Source organism: Bombina bombina, chromosome 5 (assembly GCF_027579735.1).
Source record: "Bombina bombina isolate aBomBom1 chromosome 5, aBomBom1.pri, whole genome shotgun sequence".
In the NCBI taxonomy this organism is placed as follows: Eukaryota; Metazoa; Chordata; class Amphibia; order Anura; family Bombinatoridae; genus Bombina; species Bombina bombina.
In genome coordinates, this window is record NC_069503.1 from 310,486,160 (window position 1) to 310,502,028 (window position 15,869).

Below are 15,869 nucleotides of genomic sequence, written 5' to 3' on the forward strand. Positions count from 1 at the left end.
CCCAACCTAAAAGGCTGGCATCTGTTGTAACAATTGTCCCATCTGACCTGCAGAAGGTCATACCCTTGGACAGATGGACCGGAGATAGTCACCAGAGAAGAGAATCTCTGGTTTCTTGGTCCGGATTTAACAGGAGAACAAATCTGTGTAATCCCCGTTCCTCTGGCTGAGCATGCATAGTTGCAGTGGTCTGAAATGTAGGCGTGCAAACGGTACTATGTCCCTTGCCGCTACCATTAAGCCGATTACATTCATGTACTGAGCCACCAAAGGGCGCGGATGGAATGAAGAACACGGCAGAAATTTAGAAACTTTGACAACCTGGACTCCGTCAGGTAAATTTTAATTTCTACAAAATCTATCAGAATCCCTAGGAGGGAAACCCTTGATATTGGGGATAGAGAACTCTTTCCTTGTTCACTTTCCACCCATGCGATCTCAGAAATGCCAGTACTACGTCCGTATGAGACTTGGCAACTTGGATGTTTGACGCCTGTATCAGGATGTCGTCTAAATAAGGGGCCACTTCTATGCCCCGCGGCCTAAGGACCGCCAAAGTGACCCCAGAACCTCCATAAAGATTCTAGGGGCTGTAGTTAACCCAAAGGAAAGAGCTACAAACTGGTAATGCCTGTCTAGAAAGGCAAACCTGAAAAACCGATGGTGATCTTTATGCATCGTAATGTGAGGATAAGCATCCTTCAAATCCATTGTAGTCCTCTATTGACTCTCCTGGATCATAGTTAAGATGGTACGAATAGTTTCCATCTTAAATGATAGAATTCTAAAGAATTTGTTTAAGATCTTTTAGATCCAAAATAGGTCTGAAGGTTTCCTTTCCTTGGGAACCACAAACCGATTTGAGGAAAACTGTGTCCCTGTTCCTCTATTGGAACTGAATGGGTCACGTACACAATGCAAGAATGTCTCTTTCTTTATCTGGTTTGCAGATAAATGTGAAAGGCAAAAACTCCCCTTTTTTGGGGGGGAAAGCTTTGAAATCCAGAAGATATCTCTGGGGTATAATTTCCAATGCCCAGGGATCCTGGGCATCTCTTGCCCACGCCTGGGCGAAGAATGAAGTCTGCCCCCTATAGGATCCGTTACCAGATAGGGGTCCGTTCCTCATGCTGTTTTAGAGGCAGCAGCAGGCTCCTTGACCTGCTTATCTTTGTTCCAGGTCCGGTTGTCTCCAGACCGCCTTGGACTGAGCAAAAATTCCCTCTTATTTTGCCTTAGAGGAAGTTGATGCCACACCTGCCTTGAATTTTCGAAAGGCACGAAAATTAGGCCTTTTTTGTCCCTTGATTTGGACCTGTCCTGAGGAAGGGCATGATCTTTTCCTCCAGTGATATAAGTAATAATCTCCTTCAAACTAGGCCTGAATAGGGTCTGCCCCTTGAAGGGAAGTTAAGTAGCTTATTTATTAAAGTCACGACAGCTGACCATGATATAAGCCATAGCGCTCTGCGCGCCAGTATAGTAAAAAACAGAATTCTTAGCCGTTAGTCTAGTCAAAGGAACAAAGGCATCAGAAAACAAAGGAATTGGCTAGCTTAAGTGCTCTAAGCTTGTCAAATATATTCATCCAATGGAGCCTGTAAAGCCTCATCAAGAGACTCAAACCAGAACGCCGCAGCAGCAGTGACAGGAGCAATGCGTGCAAGGGGCTGCAGGATAAAACCTTGTTGAATAAACATTTTTTATCCATTGGATCTAAAAAAGCACAACAGTCCTCGCCAGAGGTAGTGGTACGCTTAGCTAGAGTAGAAACTCTTCTCTCCACCTTAGGAACTGTCTGCCATAAGTCCCGTGTGGTGGCAACTATTAGAAAACATTCTTCTAAAAAATAGGAGGGGAAGAGAACGGCACACCTGGTCTATCCCATTCCTTATGAAAAATTTTAGTAAACCTCTTTAGGTATTGGAAAAACATAAGTACACACCGGCACTGCATATTATTTATCCAGTCTACACAATTTCTCTGGCACTGTGATTGTACACATTCATTCAGAGCAGCTAAAGCCTCCCTGAGCAACAAGTGGAGGTTCTCAAGCATAAATTTTAAATGTAGAAATATCAGAATCAGGTTAAATCATCTTCCCCGAGTCACAAATATCACCCACAGACTAAGCATATTGTGAGGTAGTATCAGACATGGTTCTTAAAGCGTCTGTATGCTCTGTATCTACCCCCAGAGCTGTTTTGCTTTCCTTTAATTTCAGGTAGTCTGACTAATACTGCTGCCAGTGTATTATACACAACCTTTGCCATGTCTTGTAAAATAAACGCTATGGGCGCCATTGATATACTTGGCGCCATTTGAGCGTGAGTCCCTGGAGCGGGAGTCAAAGGGTCTGACACGTGGGGAGAGTTAGTCGGCATAACTTCCCCCTCGACAGAATCCTCTGGTAAAATAAACGCTATGGGTGCCCTTGATGTACTTGGCGCCATTTGAGCGTGAGTCCCTAAAGCGGGAGTCAAAGGGTCTGACACGTGGGGAGAGTTAGTCGGCATAACTTCCCCCTCGACAGAATCCTCTGGTGATAATGTTTTTAAATACAAAAAATGATCTTTATTGTTTAACATGAAATCAGTACATCTGGTACACATTCTAAAATGGGGTTCCACCATGGCTTTAAACATAATAAACACAGAGCCTCCTCTATGTTAGACATGTTAGAACTAATAAAGAGACTAGTAAGCTTGGAAAACACTTTAAATCAAGTTAACAAGCAAATATAACAAAACAAATTTTGTCAAAATTTGAAAAACAGTGAAAAAAGGCAGTAAATCAAACGAAATTTTTACAGTACATGTAATAAGTTAACAGAGCATTGCACCCACTTGCAAATGGATGATTAACCCCTTAATGCAAAAAACAGATAAAAAAAAAAAAAAAACGACATTTTTTTAAACAGACACAACAAAACTGCCACAGCTGAGCTGTGGATTACCTTCCCTATAACTGTTTCTATGCAAAATTTAAGCCAGCCATGTGGAAAAATTAGGCCCCAATAAGTTTTATCACCAAACATATGTTAAAAAACGATTAAACATGCCAGCAAACGTTTTAAAACACATTCTTATAAGAGTATGTATGTCTATTAATAAGCCTGATCCAGTCGCTATCACTGCATTTAAGGCTTTACTTACATTACTTCGGTATCAGCAGTATTTTCTTAGTCAATTCCATTCCTTAGAAAAATATATTACTGCACATACCTTAGCATATATCTCTATCAATCAGCCTGGTACCAGTCGCTTTCACTGCATTTAAAGGCTGTACTTACATTACTTCGGTATCAGCAGTATTTTCTTAGTCAATTCCATTCCTTAGAAAAATATTTTACTGCACATACCTTATTTGCAGGAAAACCTGCACGCCATTCCCCCTCTGAAGTACCTTACTCCTCAGAATGTGTGAGAACAGCAACTGGATCTTAGTTACGTCTGCTAAGATCATAGAAAAAAACGCAGGCAGATTCTTCTTCCAAATACTGCCTGAGATAAACAGCACACTCCGGTGCCATTTAAAAATAACAAACTTTTGATTGAAGAAATAAACTAAGTATAAAAAACCACAGACTCTCACGACCTCCTATCTATGTTGAGACTTGCAAGAGAATGACTGGTAATGGCAGTTAGGGGAGGAGCTATATAGCAGCTTTGCTGTGGGTGGACTCTTGCAACTTCCTGTTGGGAAGGAGAATATATCCCATAAGTAATGGATGATCCGTGGACTGGATACACTTAACAAGAGAAAAATAATGATTTAAAGCCACATATTGAAATACTCATTGACCTTTGTCTACAGCTCCTAATCTTTTAGTGATTATCTAGATCTCAGAATTTTATATGTACATGTTGCTACATTGATGTCTCTATTTATGTGTAATGTTTAGAATTTGTATATCGGTATTTATGAGAGTTATACAACACACCAGAATTGATACTTAAAATCGATTCAATTTAAAATTAAATGATAATATTAATAGTAAATAATAAATTGATTGTAAAATTCATACAAATGATTAAAAGCAACATGTTAGGATGGTTGATGACCTTTTACCTGTAATGTTTTTAAACAGGACTAAATCTAGGTATTCAATTTGTTTCTCTGAGTGTGAATTAGTGAATGTTAAATTAAAATTGTTATTATTCAGATGTGTCATAAATTTTTCTATTCCAGCAATATCTCCTCGCCAGAGTATGATAATATCATCTATATACCTGGCGTATGATATTATATTGTTTGAAAAGGGGTTATTGCACCATATGTACATGTTCTCAAATGCATTTACATATAAATTAGCATATGATGGGGCAATTGTTGTCCCCATCGCTGTTCCTCTTATTTGTAAATAATATTTATTCTGAAACATGAAATAATTGTGAGGAAGAATAAAATCGATACTCTCAATTAAAAACTGTATGTGTTCGGTAGGGATGGTCCATTTTAATAATTCCTCTTTAATTTTTTCTATACCTTTATCGTGTGGAATACAGGTATAGAGTGCAGCCACATCACATGTTAACCAATGCATATCATCCTCCCATTTTATCCCTTCAAATTTCTTAATAACCTCAGTGGTGTCTTTGAGATATGCTTTGGTATTTTTGACTATAGTTTGAAGGTAAAAATCAACATATTTGGAGATATTGTCACAAATTGACCCTATACCTGACACTATTGGCCTGCCAGGTGGATTTTTAGGGTTTCTATGAATTTTTGGTAAATGGTAAATATGTTAGGTTGAGTAGTAAATATAAATTTAAATTCATTTTCGTTAAGTATCCCTTCTGCTTTTGCTTTGTTTAGTATTTTGTTAAGTTCCTTATTATAAATTTCAGTTGGATCTATTTTTAAGATTTGATATGTTTCTTTATCATTTAAAAGTTTATATGCTTCTTCTAGATAGTCCTCTTTTTTTCTGAATGACTCTTCCTCCGCCTTTATCGGCGGAGCGTATTACAATTTCATCATTATTAAGAAGTTTTTTGAGAGACATACGTTCCATAATGGATAAATTGTCATTATGTTTATTTAAAAAATTATTTTCATTTTTAAAACGTTCTTCTATCTCATCGAGTACCAATTTAGAGAACATTGACAGTTGTTCTCCTTGAGTTCCTACTGGATTAAAAGTTGATGTACCTTTAAATGTAAATGTTACATTTCTGGTTCAGCATCATATTGAGAGAAATTCAGATCATCAATATACTCATCTAATTTCAGTATGGGGATTTTTAAGATCTTTTAACGTTCCTAGATCAGCTGACTCTAAATGAGAACTGTTAGATATATTAGATAAATTCCTATTTTCAGGGTTTTTTAAAAAGTATCTCTTGAGGGTGAGCTTCCTAACATATTTATGTATATCAACATACATTTTAAATTTGTTGGGCTTTGATTTAGGAGCAAATTTGAGACCTTTCTGTAGAAGGCTGATGTCATTGGAATCTAAATCAATATTAGCAAGGTTAAAAATGTCTTTTTTGGCCCTATTTATTCTATTATTGATCTCCCTGTTTGTCTGTATGTGTTTTCCTGCTCTATTTCCTCTTCTTCTATTTCTAGAGACCTTTTTCTTTGTCTCGTGCGATCTAGGTTCCTTTCTTATGGCATATTATTTCTTATTTGTCCGGATCCTAAAAAATGACCATTGAAAGGTTTCTTTGGGTCTTGCCCCCCTCGTCTCCCAAGTATTCACATTATGTACTGTGGGGTTAATGGATAAAGTTTCAAATCTATTGTTGGTTTCTACTTGTGAAGGAATTTATAGCTTTGTCTTCTTCTCCACTGGGGGTACTGATCAGAATGATTTAGTTTAGTGTGTGGGTGGTATACATCATCAGATTTTATATTGTAATGATTTGAATAGTTTTTATCATTATGTGTAGACCTTGGATGGTTTTTATCATTATGTGTACAATTCTTCTTCATTTCTATTTTTATTGTATTGATTATTATAAGGTTTATTCTCCATTTGCTGTTGTGTATATGATTTTTTTTAGATTTAATAAACACTAGTTTATTTACCTTTGAGAAAGCCCGGCCGCTGACCGGGGGAAATGCGTCAGGTATTAGCTGACAGGCTGCTGACACTTTCATTGGAGTCACTTGGTCCCCACAAGCCGGCAAGTGATTTATCAAGCTCTCCGGAAAACCTTGTTAGACATTTGTGGACATAACATCAAACTGGCATCTACATCTTAGCCTGTGCTGAGTGACGAGAAACAACAATAAGTGAACGCTACACCTGAATGCTATTTTATCATATACTTCTAGTAAGTGTAATTTTATGTGCATGTGTATATGCCAGCCAGTATCTATCAGAGAATCCACAATCTCAGTATGTCAGAAAAAATACCTGACACCCCACTGAAATATCTAAGATTAAAAAGTTTTGGGCCCTGACTTTAGTAATGGGGATTGTGAAGAAAGCCAGCATACGTTCACACTGTAGCCAGAACCCCATCCTGGCTACCCCTCAGGTTATATAAAATAAGGCCCCTGATAAACCACCTGTCCCAAAAATTTAAAGAAGTTTACATCCCTAGCCAGGACATTTGCATTGATTAGTCCCTCATGAAATGTAAGGGGAGATTGCTTTTCAATCAAATATATACCATCCAAGAGGTCCTGCTATGGTGTAAAGTTTTATAAACTGTGTGAAAGCAGTACTAGGTATACCTGAGCATTTCGCATCAACCAGGGTAAAGATAGCCATTTCGATCAACCTGGTTGCCAAGATTCAGTTGGCACAAGTGGGAAAATTGTGTGGGATTTCCTACTACCCCTGCTAAACAAAGGGTACCATTTGTGGCTCGATAATTTTTACACCAGTACAGAGCTATTAAAAAAATATATTTTATTTTGAAACCCTGGCCTGTGGCACAACACGAATAAAATCACACAGGTTTCCCCCATAAGCTGACGTATGGAAAGAAAAGTGGGGGCACAACATCAGCTTTACGCCACAATGAGCTACTGGCCCTTCGGTACACTGATAAAAAATGTGTACATGCTCTCCACAATGCAAAATGAAACTACAGTGCCAGTGTCGGAAAAGTGAAGATCTGCACAGATCCTAAAGCCAAAGTGCAATGTGGAGTACAACAAAAACATGGGGGGTAGATTTAGCTGACCGGTGCCTGCAGCCATATCTAATTCAAAGAAAGACAAGAACCTGGTACAAAAAAGTAGCCTTTTACATTATGCAGATCGCAGTGTATAATGAGTATGTGCTCTACAAAAAAACATAATTTATGTAAGAACTTACCTGATAAATTCATTTCTTTCATATTAGCAAGAGTCCATGAGCTAGTGACGTATGGGATATACATTCCTACCAGGAGGGGCAAAGTTTCCCAAACCTCAAAATGCCTATAAATACACCCCTCACCACACCCACAATTCAGTTTAATGAATAGCCAAGAAGTGGGGTGATAAGAAAAAAGTGCGAAAGCATATAAAATAAGGAATTGGAATAATTGTGCTTTATACAAAAAAAAAAACACCACAAAAAAGGGCGGGCCTCATGGACTCTTGCTAATATGAAAGAAATGAATTTATCAGGTAAGTTCTTACATAAATTATGTTTTCTTTCATGTAATTAGCAAGAGTCCATGAGCTAGTGACGTATGGGATAATGATTACCCAAGATGTGGATCTTTCCACGCAAGAGTCACTAGAGAGGGAGGGATAAAATAAAGACAGCCAATTCCTGCTGAAAATAATCCACACCCAAAATAAGTTTAATGAAAAACATAAACAGAAGATTCAAACTGAAACCGCTGCCTGAAGTACTTTTCTACCAAAAACTGCTTCAGAGGAAGAAAATACATCAAAATGGTAGAATTTAGTAAAAGTATGCAGAGGACCAAGTTGCTGCTTTGCAAATCTGATCAATCGAAGCTTCATTCCTAAACGCACAGGAAGTAGAAACTGACCTAGTAGAATGAGCTATAATCCTTTGAGGCGGAGTTTTACCCGACTCAACATAGGCATGATGAATTAAAGATTTCAACCAAGATGCCAAAGAAATGGCAGAAGCTTTCTGGCCTTTTCTAGAACCGGAAAAGATAACAAATAGACTAGAAGTCTTTCGGAAAGACTTAGTAGCTTCAACATAATATTTCAAAGCTCTAACAACATCCAAAGAATGCAACAATTTCTCCTTAGAATTCTTAGGATTAGGACATAATGAAGGAACCACAATTTCTCTACTAATGTTGTTGGAATTCACAACTTTAGGTAAAAATTCAAAAGAAGTTCGCAACACCGCCTTATCCTGATGAAAAATCAGAAAAGGAGACTCACAAGAAAGAGCAGATAATTAAGAGACTCTTCTGGCAGAAGAGATCGCCAAAAGGAACAAAACTTTCCAAGAAAGTAATTTAATGTCCAATGAATGCATAGGTTCAAACGGAGGAGCTTGAAGAGCCCCCAGAACCAAATTCAAACTCCAAGGAGGAGAAATTGACTTAATGACAGGTTTTATACGAACCAAAGCTTGTACAAAACAATGAATATCAGGAAGATTAGCAATCTTTCTGTGAAAAAGAACAGAAAGAGCAGAGATTTGTCCTTTCAAAGAACTTGCGGATAAACCTTTATCTAAACCATCCTGAAGAAACTGTAAAATTCTCGGAATTCTAAAAGAATGCCAAGAAAAATGATGAGAAAGACACCAAGAAATATAAGTCTTCCAGACTCTATAATATATCTCTCTGGATACAGATTTACAAGCCTGTAACATAGTATTAATCACAGAGTCAGAGAAACCTCTTTGACCAAGAATCAAGCGTTCAATCTCCATACCTTTAAATTTAAGGATTTGAGATCCTGATGGAAAAAAGGACCTTGCGACAGAAGGTCTGGTCTTAGCGGAAGAGTCCACGGATGGCAAGAGGCCATCCAGACAAGATCCGCATACCAAAACCTGTGAGGCCATGCCGGAGCTACCAACAGAACAAACGAGCATTCCTTCAGAATCTTGGAGATTACTCTTGGAAGAAGAACTAGAGGCGGAAAGATATAGGCAGGATGATACTTCCAAGGAAGTGATAATGCATCCACTGCTTCCGCCTGAGGATCCCGGGATCTGGACAGATACCTGGGAAGTTTCTTGTTTAGATGAGACGCCATCAGATCTATTTCTGGAAGCTCCCACATTTGAACAATCTGAAGAAATACCTCTGGGTGAAGAGACCATTCGCCCGGATGCAACGTTTGGCGACTGAGATAATCCGCTTCCCAATTGTCTATACCTGGGATATGAACCGCAGAGATTAGACAGGAGCTGGATTCCGCCCAAACCAAAATTCGAGATACTTCTTTCATAGCCAGAGGACTGTGAGTCCCTCCTTGATGATTGATGTATGTCACAGTTGTGACATTGTCTGTCTGAAAACAAATGAACGATTCTCTCTTCAGAAGAGGCCAAAACTGAAGAGCTCTGAAAATTGCACGGAGTTCCAAAATATTGATCGTAATCTCACCTCCTGAGATTCCCAAACTCCTTGTGCCATCAGAGATCCCCACACAGCTCCCCAACCTGTGAGACTTGCATCTGTTGAAATTACAGTCCAGGTCGGAAGCACAAAAGAAGCCCCCTGAATTAAACGATGGTGATCTGTCCACCACGTTAGAGAGTGTCGTACAATCGGTTTTAAAGATATTAATTGAGATATCTTTGTGTAATCCTTGCACCATTGATTCAGCATACAGAGCTGAAGAGGTCGCATGTGAAAACGAGCAAAGGGGATCGCGTCCGATGCAGCAGTCATAAGACCTAGAATTTCCATGCATAAGGCTACCGAAGGGAATGATTGTGACTGAAGGTTTCGACAAGCTGAGATCAATTTTAGACGTCTCTTGTCTGTCAAAGACAGAGTCATGGACACTGAATCTATCTGGAAACCCAGAAAGGTTACCCTTGTCTGAGGAGTCAATGAACTTTTTGGTGAATTGATCCTCCAACCATGATCTTGAAGAAACAACACAAGTCAATTCGTATGAGATTCTGCTAAATGTAAAGACTGAGCAAGTACCAAGATATCGTCCAAATAAGGAAATACCACAATACCCTGTTCTCTGATTACAGACAGAAGGGCACCGGGAACCTTTGTAAAAATTCTTGGAGCTGTAGCTAGGCCAAACGGCAGAGCCACAAACTGGTAATGCTTGTCCAGAAAAGAGAATCTCAGGAACTGATAATGATCTGGATGAATCTGAATATGCAGATATGCATCCTGTAAATCTATTGTGGACATATAATGCCCTTGCTGAACAAAAGGCAAGATAGTCCTTACAGTTACCATTTTGAACGTTGGTATCCTTACAGAACGATTCAATATTTTTAGATCCAGAACTGGTCTGAAGGAATTCTCCTTCTTTGGTACAATGAAGAGATTTGAATAAAACCCCATCCCCTGTTCCAGAACTGGAACTGGCATAATTACTCCAGCCAACTCTAGATCTGAAACACAATTCAGAAATGCTTGAGCTTTCACTGGATTTACTGGGACACGGGAAAGAAAAAATCTCTTTGCAGGAGGTCTCATCTTGAAACCAATTCTGTACCCTTCTGAAACAATGTTCTGAATCCAAAGATTGTGAACAGAATTGATCCAAATTTCTTTGAAAAAACGTAACCTGCCCCCTACCAGCTGAGCTGGAATGAGGGCCGCACCTTCATGTGGACTTAGAAGCTGGCTTTGCCTTTCTAGAAGGCTTGGATTTATTCCAGACTGGAGATGGGTTCCAAACTGAAACTGCTCCTGAGGATGAAGGATCAGGCTTTTGTTCTTTGTTGAAACGAAAGTAACGAAAACGATTATTAGCCCTGTTCTTACCCTTAGATTTTTTATCCTGTGGTAAAAAAGTTCCTTTCCCACCAGTAACAGTTGAGATAATAGAATCCAACTGAGAACCAAATAATTTGTTACCCTGGAAAGAAATGGAAAGTAGAGTTGATTTAGAAGCCATATCAGCATTCCAAGTTTTAAGCCATAAAGCTCTTCTAGCTAAAATAGCTAGAGACATAAAACTGACATAAACTCTGATAATATCAAAAATGGCATCACAGATAAAATTATTAGCATGTTGAAGAAGAATAATAATATTATGAGAATCATGATCTGTTACTTGTTGCGCTAAAGTTTCCAACCAAAAAGTTGAAGCTGCAGCAACATCAGCCAATGATATAGCAGGTCTAAGAAGATTACCTGAACACAGAAAAGCTTTTCTTAGAAAGGATTCAATTTTCCTATCTAAAGGATCCTTAAACGAAGTACCATCTGACGTAGGAATAGTAGTCCGTTTAGCAAGGGTAGAAATAGCCCCATCAACTCTAGGGATTTTGTCCCAAAATTCTAATCTGTCAGACGGCACAGGATATAATTGCTTAAAATGTTTAGAAGGAGTAAATGAATTACCCAATTTATCCCATTCTCTGGAAATTACTTCAGAAATAGCATTAGGAACAGGAAAAACTTCTGGAATAACCACAGGAGATTTAAAGACCTTATCTAAACGTTTAGAATTAGTATCAAGAGGACCAGAATCCTCAATTTCTAAAGCAATTAGTACTTCTTTAAGTAAAGAACGAATAAATTCCATTTTAAATAAATATGAAGATTTATCAGCATCAATCTCTGAGACAGAATCCTCTGAACCAGAAGAGTCATCAGAATGATGATGTTCATTTAAAAATTCATCTGTATAAAGAGAAGTTTTAAAAGATTTTTTATGTTTACTAGAAGGAGGAATAACAGACATAGCCTTCTTGATGGATTCAGAAACAAAATCTCTTATGTTATCAGGAACATTCTGAACCTTAGATGTTGATGGAACTGCAACAGGTAAAGGTACATTACTAAAGGAAATATTATCTGCATTGACAAGTTTGTCATGACAATTAATACAAACAACAGCTGGAGGAATAGCTACCAAAAGTTTACAGCAGATACACTTAGCTTTGGTAGTTCCAGCACTAGGCAGCGATTTTCCTGAAGTATCTTCTGACTCGGATGCAACGTGAGACATCTTGCAATATGTAAGAGAAAAAACAATATATAAAGCAAAATAGATCAAATTCCTTAAATGACAGTTTCAGGAATGGGAAAAAAATGCCAATGAACAAGCTTCTAGCAACCAGAAGCAAAGAAAAAATGAACTTAAATAATGTGGAGACAAAAGCGACGCCCATCCGAATAATGTGGAGCCAAATATGACGCCACATCCGGAACGCCGACATTTTTGGCGCAAAAGAACGTAAAAACGACGCAACTTCCGGCGACACGTATGACGCCGGAAACAAAAAAGATTTTTTGCGCCAAAAAAGTCCGCGCCAAGAATGACGCAATAAAATGAAGCATTTTCAGCCCCCGCGAGCCTAACAGCCCACAGGGAAAAAGTCAAATTTTTTTAAGGTAAGAAAAAATAATTGATTCAAGTGCATTATCCCAAATATGAAACTGACTGTCTGAAAATAAGGAATGTTGAACATCCTGAGACAAGGCAAATAAATGTTTGAATACATATATTTAGAACTTTATAAACAAAGTGCCCAACCATAGCTTAGAGTGTCACAGAAAATAAGACTTACTTACCCCAGGACACTCATCTACATGTTTGTAGAAAGCCAAACCAGTACTGAAACGAAAATCAGCAGAGGTAATGGTATATATATATAAGAGTATATCGTCGATCTGAAAAGGGAGGTAAGAGATGAATCTCTACGACCGATAACAGAGAACCTATGAAATAGACCCCGTAGAAGGAGATCACTGCATTCAAAATAGGCAATACTCTCCTCACATCTCTCTGACATTCACTGCATGCTGAGAGGAAAACCGGGCTCCAACCTGCTGCGGAGCGCATATCAACGTAGAATCTAGCACAAACTTACTTCACCACCTCCATAGGAGGCAAAGTTTGTAAAACTGAATTGTGGGTGTGGTGAGGGGTGTATTTATAGGCATTTTGAGGTTTGGGAAACTTTGCCCCTCCTGGTAGGAATGTATATCCCATACGTCACTAGCTCATGGACTCTTGCTAATTACATGAAAGAAAAGCAGGCACAGGGAAACCTTATACTTTTTTTGAATTTTTGTTAAATCTAACATCTGATATTTTATTTAACCAGACCCCTAATCCTCCCACAGTTCATTCTGAAAATGTCCAGCGACTCTGCGGTAGGCATTTTGCCACTAGGACCCCCACTGCCTGCAAAAGAACACCCTAGTAAAAAATGCATAGTCAGAAAATCAATGTGCCAGATTTCCATGTAAATTGGCAGACCCCATATTGGGCCCTTTAACTTCCTGAAACCCCATAAAACCTGTCCATGGGTGGTATTGTTGTACTAATGGGACATCGCTGAACACAAATATGGGTGTATTTTAGCAGTAAAACATATAAGGTTATTTAAGTACATAAATAGCAAAACATTTAAGAAGGACAATATAGGTACATTAAAATGTGTGGAGGGTAGCATGATTAACAGTGACAGGGAGAAGGCTGAGGTACTAAACCAGTTCTTTTCTTCAGTATACACAAGAGAGGAACCAATGGACGATACTTTGGAACAAACTAGAAGATGCCAGCCCATACCATTAACTGGGTTATGTCTAAAGGATATCAGGAAAAAAATAGATAATAAGGTAAATAAAACTCCATATTTTTACCTTCCTGGAGTATGTATTGAACCATCTAGTTTGCCAGCCTGGGATATGTGTACATATAGGGGTACTTGGGCTAATGGCAAGGAGTACTTCAATAGTATAAAAACATTAAAAAAAAACATTACTTGCAGGTTAAACCCAATACAAATAATGTATCAAAGAGAATGTGTTAAATGAGTGCTACAATAAAATGTGCCTGATAAAGAGCACCAATGTGAAATGTGCTAGAAAAAGGGCAACTATGAAATACTACAGATGATTTATGTCAGGGTTAAGAGTGTCTGACAAAACACATCACTGAACAATGTATGCTAAAAAAAAAAGGTTATATTTACTGTACCACATTTTGATATGTCCAATAAACTGTCAAAATGAAAGGAACAAGATAAGCTGCATATAAAATGAAATGCAAATTCAGATACAGAGAGGAAGTGTTATCCACCAGCATTGGCATATTGCATGACAGCATTCACGGTTAGGGGCCGTCATACCTGTCATTGAGTTTGGCGGTTGCGGTGAGTTAATGCAAGATGCCTGTTGATGGCAGATTTAAAACAAATTATAGACCACAGCAAAAAGGCAGATTACTATTTAAAGATATCTGGAAGGCCAAGTACAAACCATCATTCATCCTTTGGCATGGTTACTCAGCGCTGTAAGGCTGACTTAAATTGGGCTCTTCTAACATGCACTCAGGCATACTGTATCAGTATATATTGTACATGCTGTACTTAAAACGCACAGTTTTATGCATTTGTTAACTGACAAACAGTATTTAAGTGGTAAAAATATAAAAGGGACAGCCTAGTCCAGAATTTTTATTGTTTAAAAAGATAGATAATCCCTTTATTACCCATTACACCCAGTTTTGCATAACCAACACGGCTATATTGATATACTTTCAACCTCTGTGATTACCTTTTATCTAAGCCTCTGTAGACTGCCCCCTTATTTCAGATCTTTTGACAGACTTGCATTTTAGCCAATCAGTGCCCTCTCATAAGTAACTCGACGGGCGTGAGCACAATGTTATCTATATGGCACACATGAACTATGCTAAAAATTAGCATATGAGCCTACCTAGGTTTAGCTTTTAACTAAGAATATGAAGAGAACAATGCAAATTTGATGATAAAAGTAAATTGGAAAGTTGTTTGAATTTAAATGCCCTATCTGAATCATGAAAGTTTAATTTTGACAAGACTGTCCCTTTAATTCCAATTTTTGACCTTCTGCAAACTCTGTTCATAACATTTATTTTTATAACCTGGAGGTGCAATACACATGTTCAATCTAATACAGATGTAAAAAAACTGTATAAATACAAAAGGATTTTGTTTATGAAAGCTTGCAATCTAGATGGGAAAGTTAAGACAACAGAAATCAGGCAGGATTTGGTGCAGTGTAAACTGGCCCTATAGTGTATGTAGATTGCATACACTAATTTATATGAATCAATCTTAGTAAAGTAGTTCTATATCTCTTAACTAAATGTTTTTGGTGCTCTAAATGTTGTATGAATAAGATCTGAAGCAGCCTTTTAAACTGATTCTAATAATACAGCAACCCGTGGTCATGTTGCTAATAGTGTAAGCATTGTATTAAATTATATTTGCAATGTTCTCAGGAACATTAGATAGGGTCTTAGACAGGGCATATGCCAGACCTGAATGCTGAAGAGCACAAACAAATTGTAAAAATAAACCAAGTGTGATATCTACTTGTTTGTCGTGGACTGAAGCTGTTGTGAAGTGTCTGATGCAGAAGTGACAACATAAAAAAGCAAAATGAAGCATTATCTATGCCACTTGATTCTCTAAAAAAGAAATATAAGAGGTCTCAAAATAGCAGGATACTTAGCTTCCTGTAGCACTTACTGATAATGCCAAAGTATTACAAAATGGCTTGACATAATCTGGAACTGCTTATCACTGTGTAACATTGTGCATTACATACTCGCTTAGTTATGTGGTTTAGATTTTTTTTTTATAATACGTAGAAGAACAAGAAAATGTTCTAATGTGTCAAACACTTTTGCAGGTTCAATAAAATGCTTTAACACATAAAGTCAGCTCCAGAGCAGCAATACACTACTGGAAGCTAGCTGAACACATTTAATGAGCCCATGACAAGAGGCAAATGTGTGAATCCACCAATCACACACTAGCTCCCAGT

At 38.0% G+C, this 15,869-nt stretch overlaps 1 protein-coding gene across 1 annotated transcript in view; it reads right to left on the reverse strand.

Moving 5' to 3' along the window:
* The window catches only part of ICA1 (islet cell autoantigen 1), a 469,392-nt gene that overhangs the window by 296,892 nt on the left and 156,631 nt on the right, over positions 1-15,869 (reverse strand).